This window comes from Euprymna scolopes, chromosome 14 (assembly GCF_053919585.1).
Source record: "Euprymna scolopes isolate OS-2025 chromosome 14, ASM5391958v1, whole genome shotgun sequence".
NCBI lineage: Eukaryota > Metazoa > Mollusca > Cephalopoda > Sepiida > Sepiolidae > Euprymna > Euprymna scolopes.
Genome location: NC_136495.1, coordinates 155,249,941 through 155,270,216, shown reverse-complemented (window position 1 = coordinate 155,270,216; position 20,276 = coordinate 155,249,941). Strand labels below are relative to the sequence as shown.

The window sequence follows — 20,276 nt, the reverse complement described above, 5'->3', positions numbered from 1 at the left end:
TCAATGACATGTTCACGCAGAGAACTTCCACGAGGCCTTCCAGAATTGTTGCAAGGGTACAAGTGCATTGCAGCCAGAGGAGATCACTTCGAAGGAGACTAGAGTTTCATGTGAGTAGTACCAAAAAAGATTGCCCTCATGAAAAAAGTCTGGGAACTTATTGAAGGCACTTTGTATATCCTTAATATCTTCATTTTAATATTTGCAAGGAAATACAAAAGACGGTACAAAACTGTTCTGTTTGGCAAATTAATTTGACCTCTTCTGAGATAGATATACAAGATATTGAATTTTCTTGCTAACATGTTGCTATTCCGGCATATTTTTTTTTTTAAGGAAATATTATTTTTGTAAATTTATTTTTATTTTACATATACTAGTGTTTCATTCTCATCGATGTAGGAGGTGATAATTACTGCTGGTTGGGACATTCCAAACCCATTAGTATCTTTCCTCCAGGCCACCGGCAATCAACACATGGATGAAACGAAATTAAGTTTTTATAAATGTCATATCAACTTTCAAGCAGATCAATATGTTAATTAGTTTCTAATCTCAAAATTCATAGCATTGTTTAAATTTAATACAATTTTAGTTTTTATTCAAAACACATTTTACTAGCAGGCCATCTGGCATGGCCCAATCGTAAGATACATTTAAATATATTTTAATTCATGCAGATTACGTATTTATTATTATAAAGACAATTCTTTATCGATTATTATATTGTACCTAATATATAGAATTGAGATTAAAATTAATATCTATATAACTTGGGTGACATCAGTTAGAGTTGAAACCAAAATATAACTCTCCAATTCCATACCTTAGCCTTTGAACCACGACCATTCACATATTCACCCGTCATCCCTTTTAGAAAAGATGGAATCGCCCGATCGTCGAAGACAAGATTCAAGCAAGCAAGCAAGGATGCCCAGACGGTTCACAAAGTTTTATGGTTATTAAGATAAGAAATACACGTTTCCGAATGTGACATCATAGCGATTTTTAAAAAAGGATAATTTTTTTTAACTTAATTTAGATTTGATCGATATCAACGTACATACATAGTAATGTTTTTTGTTTTGTTTTACATATTAAAATATTTTAATGTTAAAATTAGCTCTGTATAATTCTATACGAAAATAATTTTACAGACGAGGTGACAAGAAATAAAACTAAGACCTTCGAAGTACCGGTGAAACTACTTCATCAAATCGAGTGTAAGGACGGACGTAGATAGCGTCGATCTTCCGTGGGTGTGGGATCATGTCAGTGCGTGTTTGTCTTAATCAACTTTATATAAGTTATGAAACTTAGATATACACAAAGGATGTTATATAATCTGAGCTTCGTTAAGATAGGCTGTGAAGACTGACGACATTTTTTTTTAGTATCTTATTGCAGTGATGTTTCTTTGATGTCTAAAAATGAAAAAAACAAAACAAAACAAAAAACAAAACAAAAACAAACTACCTTTTATTTATTAATAGTGTTCGTTACTGTTCGTATGATGACCCAGAATCGGGAGAAAAAATCAGACTTTTGGGAGTATCGGAATTGAAAAAATGTGTACTTATTTTCCGATACCAAAAACGATGCTTTTGTTTTTATTTTGTTTTGATTTAATTTTCCATGATAAAATAATAAATATAAACTACGAGCAAAACAAATCTATAGAGCAATCCCCACAAGTTTAATTTTATGTTTGCGAAAGAATATACAGATGGGTTTTTAAAGTAATCCAAAAAATTATCTATAGCTGAATATTTACAGATTTTAACAGTATCGGTATCGGTAATTGTATCAGAATCGGGGATTTAGGACAGAATCGGTAATTATATCGGAATCGGGGGAAAATATTAAAATCATCCTATCTATATTTATTACATAGAATATACAAATACGGCTATAATCGACACACACATATTCCCATAAGATTACTCAAGTTAAGCTACATCGAGCCTAAACATTTAGGAATGTAAAACTTAATCCAGGTGGCATTTCAAGGCAAAAGTCTGGGTTATCAATTGAAAATAGCTAAAAAGCAGTCCTGAACCTTTCGCCTTGAGGGTCAGAAATCAGTCTGCAACTATAATGAACAATCCCGGATAACTTGTACCTATTTACTATGCCTCCCCACGGGACAGAGTTAGACACCAGGGTCGTTTTTTAACGTGGAGAAAAGGTACAAAAATAAAAATTGTCTCAGTCGTGAAAGATTTCTCCTCCACCGAAAGAGAACAAATGGAAGTGCAGCATTTGAAGAACAGATACTACACTTTGATCTTGTTATCTACGAACCAGACATTAGTCGGTTATAACAAATTGATTTCAGCTTCAGAGAATATATAAAAAATGAATACCCACCCCACCCACGAAAAGAAATTATCACCAGAAAAAAATGGCACTGTTGGATTAATGGCAACACATTCAATGTTTTTTTTTATTTTTATTTTTTTAAATATTTCGCTATCTCCGGTTAGACTTTTTTTTTTTTTTTTTTTTTAATTTTCTTCCTTTGAAGATCGTAATGCTGGGTATTGGGCAGCCAAACCCGCTGCCAACATTGCCTTGCTTTTTACTGAAACCAACCGAGAGCTCTTTTTAGTATCCTCGCTGTTCCCTTAAGTGCAATTGTCTGAATCTCTTTTGCACTTGGTTCACCAGGAATATTAGTTAGGTAGGACTTCAGGTTCTTCTTCATAAGCCCTATAGCACCCATAATAACTGGTATGATTGATATCTCCCTAAGATTTCAGTTTCTTTTCATATCGTACATGAGACCTTGGTATTTGGTCTGTTTCTCCCTCCATCATTAGTATCAGATTGCGCACTGACATGAGCATTCTCATGACAGTTCTCTGAACCTTACTACTTTCGTGCTGACTCATACCAAATCGGAAGCAAGTGTTCTAGTTTATGACACCATCATGCGAAGATTGCTGCACAGGATCAAAGGGCTCGTCTATCCGGTATGGTTTCTTAACAGACCCACCTTTTCTAGATGTATTACCTTCATCACGGCTGAGAAACGACATCTACATCTTATATGGCAACCCTCCAGAATATCAGAGAGAGGCTAACAGGTGCTACACCTTGCCCAAGGTTGACTTGGAACTGTGCAAGGTAGATGCGTTCTATCTCCCTGAGGTATTATACAGAACCGCTTACCTGAATACATACAGCGCCTAGTATTCCCAAATTGTCATCTATCTGGTACTGTCAGGTCACAAGGTTGCTTAAGTTCGGTGATCTAAGGAGAACTGGCGCGTCAACGTGATTATGCCGTAATCAAGAGTTTGGTTGGTGGAAAAGTGTATATATAATAATGATGTATATAGAATAACAAAACGCTATCCAAGAATTATGAAATATTTTATGGGGTATTTTTGCTTTGTGGAGTGCAGGCTCCCCTTACATTCACCATTCCTCACATATATAATCTGGCTCGAAGTAATAATAACCGAAGATTCTATTTATCAGGTAAAAAGAATTTGTATTTTCCTCTACTGTATCCAACATTCCAAAAGTCACCTTTTTTCAAACGTTTCTACATTTTTTTCTGTCTACCCTAACCCAGCCAACCGATCTATCAACACTAGCACTTGTGGCATTGGAAACCCAAAACTAGTACCAATCTGAAGATACAATGGATGATCGTTAAAGAGCGCGGCCAAAACAGAACTTGAAAAAAATTCTATGTAAGCATTGAAAATTGCTTTACGTTGTTTTTGTGGAATATTATGAATTCGTATTATTAATAATAAGTATTAAATAGGGACTCATTTTCAGTTAAAATTACAGCTTCGTTTTTAAATAAACACGACATCAGGTCATATATATATATATATATATATATATCATGTACATCGACATAATATAATCAGGGTGTCAAACGAATTACATACATGACGTTATTTGAGAAAAGTTCGGCCATTGGTTAATGAAAATAATAGTGCGTGTAAGAAATAGAGTAAACAATACTTTTTTTTTTTAAAGCAATCGCTGATAAAAAAATTCGGGCATTTAGCTTCTATGTAGTTTACTTGTCATAAATATATTTTCATACTAATATACAGGTGCACACAAATACACGTCGCTCTTTATTATAGAGCGAAAGATGATATTAATATTTGAGAAATACAGGGTTTTAACAACGAGAATTGCAGAGACTCGAGGAGAATAGTTAAATACGCGATCGGCAATCGAAAATACATGGCTCCCAAAAATGTCACTCGACACTATTTCAAATTCAAATTTGGATCTACATAGTCTAAATGTTCTCCCTTCGCTTCCAAGGGATCGACTGATCAACTGACGGACTCCTCTCCGACTCTCAACTCATCTCTGACTAAAATCCGGACCCATAATATGGTGAAATGTCCTTTGTCTATGACGTCAGAAGTGTGTTTTTCAAACGTGACTAATTTCATGTGGCTTAACATATGTTTGTCCAACACACTTTTGACAAACAAAAGAAATCCTCAATTCTAATCTAACATATTTTAAACAATATGATTTAATTTGCATTGCTCATTCTTTTGCTGACATATTTAATATTCAGATTTCTAAAAGAATTAAGAATAGACCTAATTTCTAACATTCTATTTCTTAAACTTGCTTACAAGGTTCGAGTCTCGGCTTATCCTAATCTCATTTTCACTCATCTAATATTCCTCTTATTTATTTTTTTCAAGTTCTTATTTACATGGAACATTTGGATTTCATTCTAAAACTTCAAGCGCAAGGTAAATCAAGTAATATGCGACTCGGCAACTGTAGACGCCATTTTGAATTTTCAATTTGTAACAAATTCAACGATCTTTCTATAACCAGAAAAGATGACTGTCAGATGTAAATAAATGGTGAATCTTGTGAAGTGTCCACAACTGAAAGAACTATTGACCAGGATAGAATCTTCAATCCATGAAATCGATGTAATTTTTTTTATATAAAATACAGACTGAGCATTTCAGTAATTCCCTGACTAGGCAGAATCAATTATCAATTGTCAGACGCAATGGTTTTTTAGGTCTAATCCAACTGATTCCTCTTTTTCTCGTACACACACACACACACATATATATATACATACATACATACATACATACATATATATATATATATATATATTCGCCCTCGGAGGTTGAGCCGACTTTCACTGAAGGACGAACTTCAAAGGAAAATCAAATACATATGCCATCCCCGGCGCCATGTATATTCCAATCGATGGAAATAAGGTGATACAATTCTTGTACTTATCAGATTCAACATTGCTTAACTTCGGTGATATCATGAAAAACTAACTATAATATTTTAAAATAAATATTAATTATTTTATACCTACAGACATAGGTCTTCATACTTTTGCAATTATCAGTGTAGGAATTGAAAATTACTGTTGGTTTGAAGCTTTAAACCCAGTCACAAAGCCACCCTTGTCTTCGTAGGTTAGCATCTTTTCTCCAGGCCACGGACAATTAAAACATGAATGGGAGGAAATGAAGTACTTATAAATGCCATATCGGCGAGAGTTCACAGTAAACAACCAGAAAGGGAAGGGGTATTCAACGACAGGAAGTTTGAATCAAATTCTCTAAAATATTTCATCAGATAGACTTCTAAAATGTTGCTATTTAATTATTTTATTATCGGTATGATTTAGCCATAAGTGGACTTAAAAATAACTTCCAATAAAGGGCAATATCATAGAATATAGTGTTATTTCAATGAAATTTTTCATTAATATTAAATGTACTATATTTATTTTTGTTGTAATTCAAGCCCTCTTTTGTGTGTACTTGGCTTAGCGGCAATATTGGCATCGTTATAAATCTCTAACCTACTCCCCTCTCCACCTAAAAAAAAAAAAAAATTATTGGGGTCGGGGTGGGGATAATGAGAAGGAGTGTCTACTCCCTTGAGGCTCGAAAGCACGTGATTACTTAGTTGATCGCTAATCCAGCGTCGCATGCGTCCCATACATCAACTTTTATTCACGTTATGCATCACACACAGAGTTTGGTATGTGTGTATATGTTTGTTTCTATGTACATGGTTAATTCCTAAACTAATTCTTGGCAACACGGTAAGTAACATGGGTACTTTTTTTTTTTTTTTACTTTATCGTTTAAGGGGGCTCCCAAACTTTTTAAAATAAGCGAAATACACAATTTCACAGAAAAGAATTGTTCTACATCAAGTTTTTAGTTACATTAAGGAATAACATTTTAACTGGATCAATACGCGTCAATAATATACATGTGCGCAGTAAGTTCCAAAACTAATACACTTATCAGTATGAATTATGGGATATGTATTCTAGGCAACATCGTAGGTAACGTGTGCACATTATTATTTTTTGCTGTTCTTGTAAAATTTATCATTTATGACGCGAGTCCCCGTCTCCTCTCTCTCTCCCAAAATTAATGCTATACATATTGCTTACACTCATCCTGAAACTAACATTCTTCGAATATATGTATATGTGTGTGTGCAGATTTAGGCATCATTTTTTCATTTAAACAAATATTGTTTAAAATGACAAAACTTCTGTTTAATTATACCATTTTATTTTTTTCGATTTTTTTAAAGTATATTATTGTGTGAAAATAAAAATAAAAACTCCATAAATGTCACGAACGTTTTCGATTCTACGTCAAATTATTATCGAGTGAGTAAAGCAAACGTACAAGTAGAGTACAGAAAAAAATGGAAAGTTGGAGAAAAGAAGAATCTCAATAGCAAGTGCGAGATCGCAAATGTTATTGCGATTCCTCTTACTCATCCGATGAGGATTCGACGTTGAATGGAAAACGTTTGTGTCATCCATGGAGCTTACATTGATGTTTTTGTTTTTTGCACAACCCCCTATTAAAATTATTAAAATTGAAATGTCTATTAAAATTAAAATAATTTACTCAAAGTTTTATATATCACAAATTGAAGAGAAAAGATCAATAAATAAAATATTCTAATTTAAAAAAAAAAAAAAAGTGTTTTTTTTGGAAATTTACCTGTCCAAAGTGTAAAACCTTTTTCTAAAAAAACAAACAAACAAAAAAAACACGTTGATTTTTTTTTATATGAAAGCTCATGTTATGCTTATATTTTCAAGTAAATATCGGACGCTGGCGACAATTTTTGTATTTCATTCAATGTTTTCTCTTTAGATATTTAAAAAAAAAATTCACTCGATAAAGTAGAAATAAAATATATTAATCAAAATTCGCGTATTTCATTAAAAGAATAAAAAAAAATCGGTCGACTGGGTTTTTTGTTTAACGGCAAAAACTTATAAGTGAATGTGTGCATTTTTCACATACAGAGGCCCCAAAATACTAATTTTGGTTAACAGCACGCAATAGAAAAAGATATTAATTGGGGCGTTTAAAAGCCATTGGAAGATAAACGTGATTTGTCTCCATTTATTTGAACAGTCAAAAAATCTGAGTTCGCGTTTTTTTTAATCCTTGTTTAAAAAGTATTTTATTTAAAAAGGACATGGAATATAAGTATAAATATGGATAAATTCTTGACAATTAACAATGGAAGTACACATACAATAGTATTTTTTATAGGCAAGTGATTTTTTGGAATTTATATACATGTTTTTATAAGTAAGTAAAATTTCGTTGATTTTCTTTAAATCTTTTTTACAGAAAACAGATTAAAAAAAAAACAAATATTGCATAATTTGCTATTAAACCTGTTATTTTTTTAAAATTTGATCTTTGCTCCTTTAATTAAAAAAAAAATAGGGCTTGAATTACATTTTTCAAGAAGTTATAAGCTTTGAAAGACAGTAAGTCTAAATATTCGAGTATTTACCACAAATTTTTAATGGCGATTTCTGACACTGCTACTGTTCCCCGGTAGCAAATGCCATTCCATAGTTGTTAAAAGTATATATAATATTACTTATGACATTTTGGATCAGTTAATAATTAATGAAGTGTATTAAGAAATCTTTGTTTGTATACGTGCGAAGCTATTTTAAAATACACGTCGTAAAACACACATACGCACCACATATTTATTTCTCTCAAATAGACGAATACATTTACATTTAGAAAGTAGGCATTTATTCTTATCAATTACAATTTGTCTTTTCTGTTCTCCTATCAACTTTTCTTTTCTTTGCTTGTGTTCGTTATCAGAAAACTGCATTTTTATTTATTTTTATACTCGGGAAAAAATGTTCCAAAAATAGTCTACCCCAAAAGCTTAGGCGTATACCGTCATACACACACGCTTGCATAAGAAAGCAAGCATTTCTATATATAAAGTTGTAATTCCTGTCTGTTTACGAATTTCTCCCGGCATAACCATATATATTCCCAAACGACATTATGCAAATTATTTGATTTTCATCCAAGGGAGGCGAATAAGTTGGTGGAGTAAGCGTTCGCATAGGAAAACGTTATTTGACTCATATGTGTGTGTGCTTCAAGTAACTTTTAACTCGGGTTTTGTTTGGGGGTGGGGTGGGAGGAAGTTTTACCTCCATTAGTTGTTTCAATTTTTACTAGTGATGGGACGATTCCAATAGTTTCCACCGATTCTGATATATGATCATAATTATCGATTCTGTTCTAAATTCCCGATTCGAATTCGTTTTAAATGTCTAAATATCTAGTTATAGAGTTGTTTACTTAAAGTTTTGGATTACCGTAAAATCCCGTGTAATGTATGCATATATTTTCTCGCTATAGATTTTAATAATTTTTTTTCAAACGAGTTTCCTCGTAATTAATTGAAAATAGTGAGGTGATGAACTCATTATGAAATTTTTTATTTACATTTTTCAAGTGCCATTTTCCCTATTCATCCACTCGTAGTTTACTTGTGTCATTTTTACCGTGCCATTTCTTCCAGGTCCATTTTCACCTAAAATTGTTATGATTTATAGATCTTAGTTTTACTGGTAGTTTAAAAGCAATATTTATTCACCATTTTATCATTAGTACTAGCAATGGAAAATATTTTTTGGAAAAAAAAGTATCGTTTTTGGAATTGAGAATTTTTTCCGATGTTGATATCCAAAACATGTAACGATTTTCCACATTCCGATTACTCTTTCCAACATTAGTTTTTTTTTTTTTCAGTAAAATTTCGCTAGCATGTGACAATAGTAGAAAATCAATTGTTATCGATAAAAAATAAATGATGCCCTATCTTCGAGGCAACGCCGGGTAGCCTTGCTAGTTGTTACTAATCTGAAGTTCAGAAAGAATGCGACTTATATTCTGGCGTTCTTCCAAATTATTAATTTAAATAAAACTCATGGCATTACCATTAAAATAGGTAAAAAAAAAAAGTGGCAAATGGATATGCCAGAAATCCAAACAGCACTTATACATTTAGGTTTTGTTTTCATTTTCATTTTTAGAGAATTCAACGCCGAACAAGGAGAGACAATTGATTGTTCAAAACTATAACTTTGATTATTTTGATGTCTTACGAAAGTTATTTTTGAAAAAAAAAAAAAAAATTCCGTTTTTTTTTAAAGTCATACATTATCATATAACGACCATCTTCATTCATTTCAGTATTTTAGTTACTTAGAGAGATTGTTCATTAAAAAATTCGTTTAAAAAGTCATAGATTTTCAAAAAAGTTTGCCTTTTTTAAACCATAGATTGTCATATACAAAAAAATGACTTGTGTAATTTATTTCGAAATTCTTATTTTATAAAACTTAATTAAAAAAAATAATTTAATAAATGTTCAGATAATGTCTTATTTTGTGTTGATTTAGGTGGTTTGTTTTGCTTTTACCAATTAGTTACGTGAAACTTTAACAACCCTTTGAATTATCTCCCCTTGTTTGGAATAAAATTCTTCAAAAATTTGTTTTCCAAACCTAAAATGCACAAGTGACAAAGAAACATCTTTATTTTCTATTGTTTAAGTTTGAAATTGAAACTTTAATTTCTAACAACTACTACTACTACTACTAATACTACTACTAATAATAAAACTAGCAGAACCCGTGGAAATTCCACGGAAAGATAAATATATTTAATCAACGAATAGGTTTTGATAAAGCGTATATTTTTCTGGATAGCATAAAAATAGTTTTGGGATAGAAAAACCAATAACATGCAGCAAATATGAGTTTATTAATATTTCTATGACAATAATATCCATTGTATTTTAAATATAGAATTGATCAAAATAAGAAAGTAAATACTAATAAATTAATAAATACCCAGAAAATAATATTGTGCTACATAGTTGAATACAAATAATAAAACCACATTGTAAGAGACAATCTTTAATGTATTCCTTCAGTTCAGTACCTCTTGGCAGACAAAGTTCTTTTTTGCCCTGTTTCTTTCGTATGTTCCCGTTTTTTTACTAACATCTTTCTTTGATGACGAATCGCTGCATTTCGAAATTACTATGAGTTCCTTTCTCACACTAATACAATAATGATCATGTATAATTATTATAATGGTATTCGAAAACGAGGCTACATCAAAAGGTGGTCACTTATATTTTTGTCGAGGTTTGTCATATTGGCTTTTTTGAAGCCAAAATTCGCGAATTTGGCTTTTAAAAAAAACAGTTTGGCCTTCAAAAATTTAACTTTACCTTTTATTTTCTAGAGTGTAACGTACGAACTAACTAAGGGAGAAACAAACAGAATATTATATAGATAAAGAATTGTGTGTATAAATTGTGTTGTAATGTATGGCAGTAAATACAACATAGTCGTTTTAAAGTCTAATGTTAACAAATTCTTGCGGAACCGTCCATTAAAAAATAAATAAATAAAATTTTATCCATTTCTCAGTTTTTAATTCTGTCATGGTGCTGTTGTTCATCGCCAACTAACAATCTTATTAACACTTATCCTCGAATGGCCTTTAGCCTTGATAAGCGGCGGCTCAAATGTACGAAAATGTCACGTATTATGTATTCGTTTTATATATTTTTTTTTTACGTTTTATGATACTTCTGGAGTTTATGGACTGTGCTGAAATAATAACGTTATTATTTAGAAACCTATTCTTAACATGGAGAGAGGAAGCTTTGTTAACTATTATGTATTTGCACCTAAATTTGATAGACAAAGGATACCGCAAAAATCGAATTGAACTTGAAAATTTTATATAACAAAATAGGATTGTCCATAAACTGCAGAAGTGTCAGATGAATACATAAAAACAATCTGCCATTAGAGATCGTGCGCATGTGTGTGTGTGTGCATGTGTGTGTGTGTGCGTGCGCATGTGTGTGTGTGCGTGTGTGTGCGTATATTTTCTTTTCATAAAAAGGCGGAATAAAAGCGTAAAAACTGCATTTTAAAACTATTTCTTTGACTTATTAAACGCTAAAAAATATTTACGCAACTTGGCCTTCGGGACAAGATCAAAGTGTAGTATTTGTTCCGGCAGATACTGCAAGCAAAGACCCTATGTGGGGACGACCCCACAGATAAGACCTTGATCAATGTAGGGGCAACCCTTCATACCAATTGTCACTATCCAGCTCCCCTATTCCCCGGGGAGTTGGTCGCCATTTCCCCTTCACTCCTCACATAAAAAATCGGCCTTGTGCCTAATTTGCTCGGTGGGGGAGCAAATAAATACCTCAAAGTGTAGTATCTGTTCTTCAAATGCTGCACTTCAATTTCTTGTTCTGTCAGTGGAGGAGAAATCCTTCACGACTGAGATAATTTTTATTTTTGTTCCTTTTCTCCACGTTAAAAAACGACCCTGGTGTCTAACTCTGTCCCGTGGGGAGGGGCATTGTAAATAGGAACTTAACGTCAATAAATTTACGATTTGCTTTTGTGGCATGGTCAAAAGTTCTAAACCAAGGTTTTACGTAGGGGACATTAAATATATATTTTGGGGTGGGGTTAGGTAGGGGCAACAATGGCCAAATTTGAAAACTTGGAAAGGATGGAGGAAGTACAACGATGCCCACAAAAAATTTGAATGTAATACCTTATGTTTACGTGAAGAGAGGCCATAAATAACTCGCATTGAATCGAGGGGAGCCATGACCGAAATAAGGTTGAGAAACACGGATCTAAACTCGAAACACCGTTAAAATGTCTATGAGAATGAAATCAAAGATCATTCTCGCTAAAATATCGAATGTGTACTAATGAAATATTAAATAAATAAATAATAAATTTATGGAAACTTTGTACTCTCAGCTACTGCTACTAAACAACTTCTATATTTGCACCATTCCATAGTGTTCTCATTATTTTGATTAGTTCCTGAAATCCAATGAAAATTCCCTTCACGTCTTTTTTCTTCAACTGAAATAAAAAATAAAAAGTTTGTCACTTTTCCTCTGTAGTGTAACGAATGGATTAGTAACGGTTACATTTATCGAATTACTAGACTCGGCGTTACTTGGGATTTAACGAGGAACACTATTCTCATAACATTACTTTCTTTCTTTCGTTACTGCCCCCCCCCTCCGTTTTTGCAACCTAATATAGTCGGAAGAAACCGAAATTTATGAACACTCTCACTTAAGGTGTTATACACACATGGTTTTAATTGTTATACAAATCCTATATGCACACACTTAAAGTTTTAAGGGAGTTCTGCCCTCATGGTCCCATTTGAAGGACCATATAGATATGATTCGGCAAACTGAGGGGCACGTAGAAATTCGGGGTCACTTTCATTGACTTACCTGGAAAATTTTATGCATAACATTTAATTCTCACCAAATTTGAAGTTTTAGGAGGAGTTCTGCCCCTATAACGCTCTTCGCGAGCGGGGCAGTTAGTTGCACTTATAGATTCCATTATCTTCCCCGGAAGATTTTGATGCACTATAAATACACTTAGTTTTTCTGTAAATTCTTTAACGTTTTCATAGAAAACACACGCTCTCCACACACGCACATTTACTGTGCACATTTTCGCGATGCATTTAACATTATTATTACTTTCTTTGTTTTTACAGCCTTGCTACCCCCTCCCCCCCAATATAGTCGGAAGAATCTATAATGTTGGAACACTCTGAATTAGTGTCTTATACACATGGTTTAAATTTCATATTTGAAAGTTTAAGAAGGTCCGGTTATCATGGATCACTTGGAGATCAGAGCACGTAGATATGCGGATTGCGGCACATAAAGAGTAACATAGAAGAAATCCTTCACGACTGAGACAATTTTTATTTTTGTTCCTTTTCTCCACGTTAAAAAACGACCCTGGTGTCTAACTCTATCCCGTGGGGAGGCATTGTAAATAGAGGAACATAGAAATTCAGTACTCCCCAGATGAGCGTCTAAATGTCAACCATTTTTTCTTGTTTTAACTTAATAGACACTATTTATATTTTAAAGTAAATAAACGCTTTAAAATAAGTTAAAACACAAAAAACATCCAAATAGGCAGAAGAGTAACTTATCTTGCCTTTGGTAACATTTATTTGCTATATATTTGTTTTTGGCCACTTTTTCGTTTTGTTGACTATACTGCAAAATGCCTCTTAGTTTTAATGGGAATTGGACAACACACGGAAGCGTTAAAGGTACATGTTGGTGAAATTTCAACGATTCTTAGAATGTTGTCATTCTTGGTAATAAAACGATAACAGTCCATTCCACAGAAGTTGGAATCTTCTAAGTCCACGTTCGGTCGCATTATTTTTAATCACGCCATTCACCATTTGTTTTTATCGCTAGGGATCTCTATCCTGGGATCCCAAAATCAACAAAAAGTAAATCACTCCTGCAATGATCCGGTCCCTGTTGATTTTGCGGCGAGAGTTTACTCTTGTGCAATTCTAGGAGGGCCACGCTCTCGGGCTTTACCTTCTTCCTTTGAGAAGGTATTGGTTTATTGCTACTCACCTGAGGCGCTCTAACCGGGGAATGCCGACGGGGTTGCCCAGGCTCTTTTTACAGGTCAGAGTGCCCCTTCTCGGGGAAGGGGTCTGAGTTATCAATCCCACTTTCTAACCCTAATGTCCAAGTTCCTGCGGTGGGAGAGAACTAAACCCCTTTTAAAATGTATATTATTGGCATCCAATAACGTTTGTATTCTATGAAATTACGAAGAAAACCGTACAATTGGGACAGGTGCCATCACATGAGTTAATAATGCTTCTGTTTTCAGTTACTATTTTTTAACGGAAGTTGCACTGGACAAGGCCCGAAACCACTTGATGTAAAAAGCTAATCATGATAATAAAAAACAAGTTAGAAAAAGGTAAAATCACTTCAAGACAAACAGAGTCTGAAAGAGATCCTACCGTCAGCATCCAATCCCCCGTATACAAAAGAGGATAGCCAAAAAGTAAGCAATTACAAAAGCCCAATAGGGAAGGTGAGGGGGTTTACAAAGTTGGCCAAGAAAAAGTCTGCGACTGGAGTGATTTAATCTATTCCAGAGCTTTTATACGAAGATTTAAGGTGTACACACACAATAAAAAAATAAAATAAAAATAAAAAAAACCCACCCAATATTTGTGCTGATGAGACTTTGTTTTAAAAAACTATATGATAAAATTATTGTCCAAGACTTATTGTCTATCTCAATAAAAACATTCCTAAACGATGATACAATTTATTGATTTTGTTTGTTCTTCCTTATGAAACAGATTTTTAATTTTAAATTAGAAATCATTTTGCTCAATATCAAAATAGCTCTAGGATATATATGCCTATTGAGCTTATTATATGTCTGCATTTCAACGAGCAAAGTTTTTCTTTTATTTTAATTGTATTAATGAATTTACTAATACATTAAAATATACTCTGCTTTTTAGACTGCTGTTCTAATCCCCTTATATAAATATATATATATATATATATATATATATATATAGCCTTTTTGTGTCATCTTCTGAATATGTTTTTCAATTCAAGTTTTTTTTTTTTTTTTTTTAGTTGTTATATGTTTCATCTAATCCCAAACAAGTACACAATGGAAGACTTACAGCCACACTGAGAAATGAGAGTGTGGCCCACCCACTGGCCCACACTCTCATTTCTCCATGCATTCTTTTAGTATTCGGGTGAAACAGATTAGATGTAGTTCATTACACGCAGTTTGTACATCACATAAGAGAGACAAGGTTTTTTTTTTGTTTTTTTTTTTTAATGAAAATTACATTTAACCTTTTAAAGATTTTGGAATGTCGTAGAGAAAAAGTTTTAAAAATTTAAGTTCCTGATACTTTATATATATCTAAAAAATATTTAGTCATTTTTCAATTGTAATTCACTTAGATCATTAGGACGACTCGCCTCATCTTTATTTTTTTCACAACGTTTCGTTCAACGGAACTCCAGGCGGTGAGAGGTATAACGAAATGTAAAGATTTCCAAGTTCGACTACAAACAATATTCCCAAAGTTTGAAAAGATGCATCCGAAGAAGGTCGAAGTTTACAGCGATAACAATCGCGATGTAATCTCATTATTGAAAATTATCAAAAAAAAAAAAAAAAAAAAATCCCGAAACTTTATTTCTTTTAATTTTTTAAATGAAATGTTATGGTTTGCTAGAGGCGTTGTTGAAATATTTTTTTTCTTATATATTCGAATCTCGTTAGATTCAGCCACTCTGATGAGTCGTAGACGACGAAATACGTGTAAGTGGATAATTATACTTTAAAAACACACACATATATAATTGATTTAGTTCGAGTATATTATTAACGAATTGAAAACCAATACTTTTTCGAAAGTTCTCTAGACGTGTGTAGAGGAATTCCTTAAAATGTTTATATTATTTTACATATATGTATATCTGCAGTTTATGGGCTCTAATATTTGTAGATGGTACTAGTGCACTTTCTGATCCGTGCTGAAATAATAACGTTATTACTTAAAAAGCCATTCTTAGCATGGGGAGGGTATTTTGTACCTATTCTGTACTTTAACCTTACAATTGAATAAAAAAAACAAACATGATAATTAAACTTGGAAATACGATTTAAAAAAATCGCGCGGATCAGTAAGTGCACTTGCACTACTGCACTAGCACCTTGTAGATTTGATTTTCAAGCTCAATTCAATTTTTACGGTATATCCTGTTTATTAAATTGTGAGATGAAAATACAGAATCATTAACAAAGCCAATTCTTCCCATGCTAAGAATATTCTTTTAAATAAAAACGTTATTTCAGCACGATCCGTAAAACTATAGAAGTATCATTTTTTTTTCATTCGAATATGGAAGGAGAATTTTTTTTTTTTTAATTTAATAAATAAAGAAAAAGGATACTTATGTATAATACGGACCGTGATTAAATATTAATTTAGAAACCCATTCTTAACATAGGGAGTTTTGCAAGTATCTGTACTTTCACCTAACAATTTAATAAACAAAACATATTGTAACATTAAAATATAACTGGAAAATCATATCTATCAAAATAAATAAATAAATAAATAAATTAAATTAAAAAAAGTAGCAAGGCCCGTATTGTGTATAGAAAAGAATAAACGATCGCACGCAAAAATATCTAACCCGGAACGATCATTTTTATTAGAAGAGCGCACTTGCGCACATAATAATAATAATAATAATAATAATAATAATAATAATAATAATAATAAAATGAAGGCTCGTAATTGTGCGGAATAATGAACTTCTGTGCGGGAAATTGAGTAGGACTATTGGTGGCAGAAGGCGATGAAAATAATTGGCACTTATAGAGAAAAGTAACCGTGTTAAAAAAAAAATAACATTATTTAGAAACCCATTCTTAACATAGGGAGGGGAATGGGTTTTGTAATTATTATGTACTCTTTTACACAGTAAAACTTGAATTTAACTTGGAAATACTACTAAAGAAATAGCACGGTAACTTCTCTGCATAAGCACCTAATAATTAAGTGGAATAGAGGAGGGAAAGATTTGTTGAAACAACAACTTACCATCTTAGAGAAGAAGCGTCTCATTTTATTACCATGCGCAGAAGAAGAAGAAGAAAGTCCATTGTATTCGTTTCTTCTTTACTTAGTTTTGTTTTAAGCTTGTTTACTTTTTTTTTTTAAATATTTTATATCGTTCGTTACTTACTGGTACCCAAATAACAAAACCCTTTTATTGTTTATATTAATAGCCAACAACAAGAACAATGGACGGCTACGTATGACGATGGGATTTAAATTTCAGAGGCCAGACCTAGTAGATAAGTAGACGCATTTATTTAAAAAAGAAAAAAAAAATACAAATTTAGGTGGGTTGGGGGATTACCACCACCACCACCACTCCACCACCACTACTAGTGGTGGTGGTGGTGGTAGTAGTACGTAAGTGAGTAAGTAAGTTTGTGTGGGTTTGGACCGTGGACTAGTTCTTTCGTAGGGGGTGGCGGCCGACCTGACGCACGTGTGCGTGTGTATATGCGTATGCCTTAACCAAACAAGACTGGTCGGCTACGAGGGTGGACCTAGAATTACTACTACGAATGGTTTGCTAACACTGCACGTGTCTATGACATGGCGGCACCCCACACGAGTCTCAGCAACTTCTTTCTTTATTCTGGCTAAAAATATGAGAAGAAATATAAATATCTGTCTATCTTATTGTTAAACTTCCGGAGGACTAAAAAAAAAAAAAAAAAAAAAAAAAAAAAAAGATTAAACCGGAACGAAATTTAAATTTCCGTCCTATTTTTAAAACAACCGTAAAACAGAACGTTATCCGCAAGTTTTACCCATTAAAAATAGCTTTATGCTGTTGTTTTCGTTAAATATTATAAATTTATTATTATTGGTAAATATTATTAAATGGGGAACCATTTGGAGTTAAAAATCGAGTTTCGTTGTTAGATAAACACGACATCAGGTCAAATTCAGTAGCCATTTTGTTTTGCTTCAGCTTCTTTCACATAATGCGTGTTTTCCTCAATTTTAGATACATAATACTAACTGGATTTTAAATGGAAATTATTCCTCATTTATAACGAAAATAATATAAAACTATTTTTTTATAACGAAAATAAAATTATAAAATTATTTCTGATGTCTAAACAACTTTTTCTTGCGTTCTTCCATGGCCATGATATTTATAAATTGCTCATCTTTCTTCCCATTTTCTTAAAAACTTTTTAATTTTCTTTCCCTTATTTCCACCCAACAAGAAAAGAAGAAAAACATTGCTATTAGTGACATAGAATGATTTTTTTTAACGAAATACGATTGGCAAATTAATCCCAAACAATTTAGTTTAGTCTACCTATGCGTGACGTATTTATACACACACACACACACACACACACACACACACACACACACACACACACACACACACACACACACACACACACACACACACACACACACACACAAAACAAAAACAAAAAACAACAACAAAAAATTGAATATTTGACGCTTCTACAGAATTGGGACGAGATTTTGTAGTCGATAAATTGAGTCTTCAGATAAAAAAAAAAAAAACTATGATTTCAACTGATTTTTTTTTGTCAATTATAATAAATTACAATGGTAGCTTCCAAATTATGCAGTCGAAAGTCGAAATTACCTGAATATTACTGAATTATTATAAAAACAACTTTAATCGTATCAGCAGGTGAAAAATTGCCGCCATCTTGCTTAAATCAAAACGGAAAATTACCTCCCTTTTGAACACTCCTGCGTCTTAAGATCGTTTTCATCAAATTCTATTTTTATTTTCTTTAATAAATACTTTTCTACCTCATCGATTTTTCGGAATTTTTTTTGTATATAATCATCTTAAAAATACGAGGGATACGTAGATACCATTGTTTTCGTGTGAATAAAAAAGTGCTGCCTAAATACCCACACAATAATCCGGGTTGGGGTTTCTGATGTTTATATATTTTCACTTATAATTGCTCTACATATGTATGGATTGGATCACTTTTACAAAAATATGTTTTTTTTTTTAGTTCATTACATTTGAGCTTACACACACACACACACACACACACACACACACACACACACACACACACATATATATATATATATATATATATATATATATATATATATATATATATATATATATATATATATACCATTGGCTAGATTGACTGATTGATATAATAATAAAGTGATTGATTTTGCGCTACGAAACAGATACTGTAAAATTGTATAAGTCAACTGAATTAAAGGAATAAATTATAAGATGGCCAACATCATGAATTTTGGAATATAAATTTTTGTCATTTATTCTATGTCTCTCTCTCTCTCTCTCTCTCTCTATATATATATATATATATATCAGAACTGGTTATTAGTAAAAACCCGAAGGAAGCGCCCAATGCTATTGCAGAGCAAACATATTTTTATTGTATTTTATTACCGTTTTATCTGTTTAGTTTGCACATGTTTCGGTTACCGAATCGTATCAACGATCCAGTCAAACTTTAAGTTCTGCTTCTGTTTCTAAGTAACAGAAACATGTGTAACTAAACAGATAAAACGGTAATATATATATATACACGCGCGCGTATATATATATATATATATATATATATATACGCGCACGCGCGTATGTATATATATATACATACGCGCACGCGCGTATGTGTGTGTGTGTGTGTGTGTGTGTGTGTGTGTGAAAGGAGTTGTGTTTGGAGGCTGTATCAATGCAGTTCGTCAATGCATCGTGGACATGAGTGAATATATAAAAAAATAATGACAATGTTACACAGAATTTTCAATCATTTTTTAATGAAATTACGTTTATTTGCCAACGTAATGTGCCGTAGAAAATTATAGGTGCTGATGCCTCTAATTTTCGAGCGTAGTATCTCTTCTTCAAGGGAGAAAATAAAAAGAAACGTCAGTTTTGCGAGGCTTTCCTTTGTACAACACATTATCTGGGCAAATAAACGTAATATAATTTAAAATTATTGATAATTCTCTCTAATATTGTCATTATTTTATATATATATATATATATATATATATATATATATATATATATATATATATATATATATATATATATATATATATTAAAAATGCGTAACATCATAAAAATACTTTTGATGTCCAAACAGATTTTTTTCTCGCGTTCTTCCATGGTCGCGAGCTTTATACATTGCCCATCTTTTTCCCCATTTTTTTTAACCTTTTCATTTTCTAATTCTAGAATTTATATAACCATATATACACATATATATAACTTTACATCTCTACAGCCCCCATATATATATATATATATATATATATATATATATATATATATATATATATATATATATATATATATATATGAGCAAACGGTTAATAAAATATGTTAAAAAACACTTTGAAATGAGTTAAAAACATATTTAA

General features: G+C 32.2%; 1 protein-coding gene across 7 annotated transcripts in view; it reads right to left on the bottom strand.

The window, feature by feature from the left end:
• Nucleotides 1–20,276, bottom strand: part of LOC145293296 (homeodomain-interacting protein kinase 2-like) — a 288,357-nt gene that overhangs the window by 255,959 nt on the left and 12,122 nt on the right. The window contains exon 1 of one of the 7 annotated variants that reach the window (XM_080139910.1): nucleotides 16,878–17,150. The exons of 5 other annotated variants lie outside the window; for them this stretch is intronic. The gene's annotated coding sequence lies outside the window, so the exon portion shown is untranslated. Of the gene's footprint in view, nucleotides 1–16,877; nucleotides 17,151–20,276 lie in introns of those variants that run through there. One more of the 7 variants, XM_080139915.1, reaches the window with a different exon arrangement.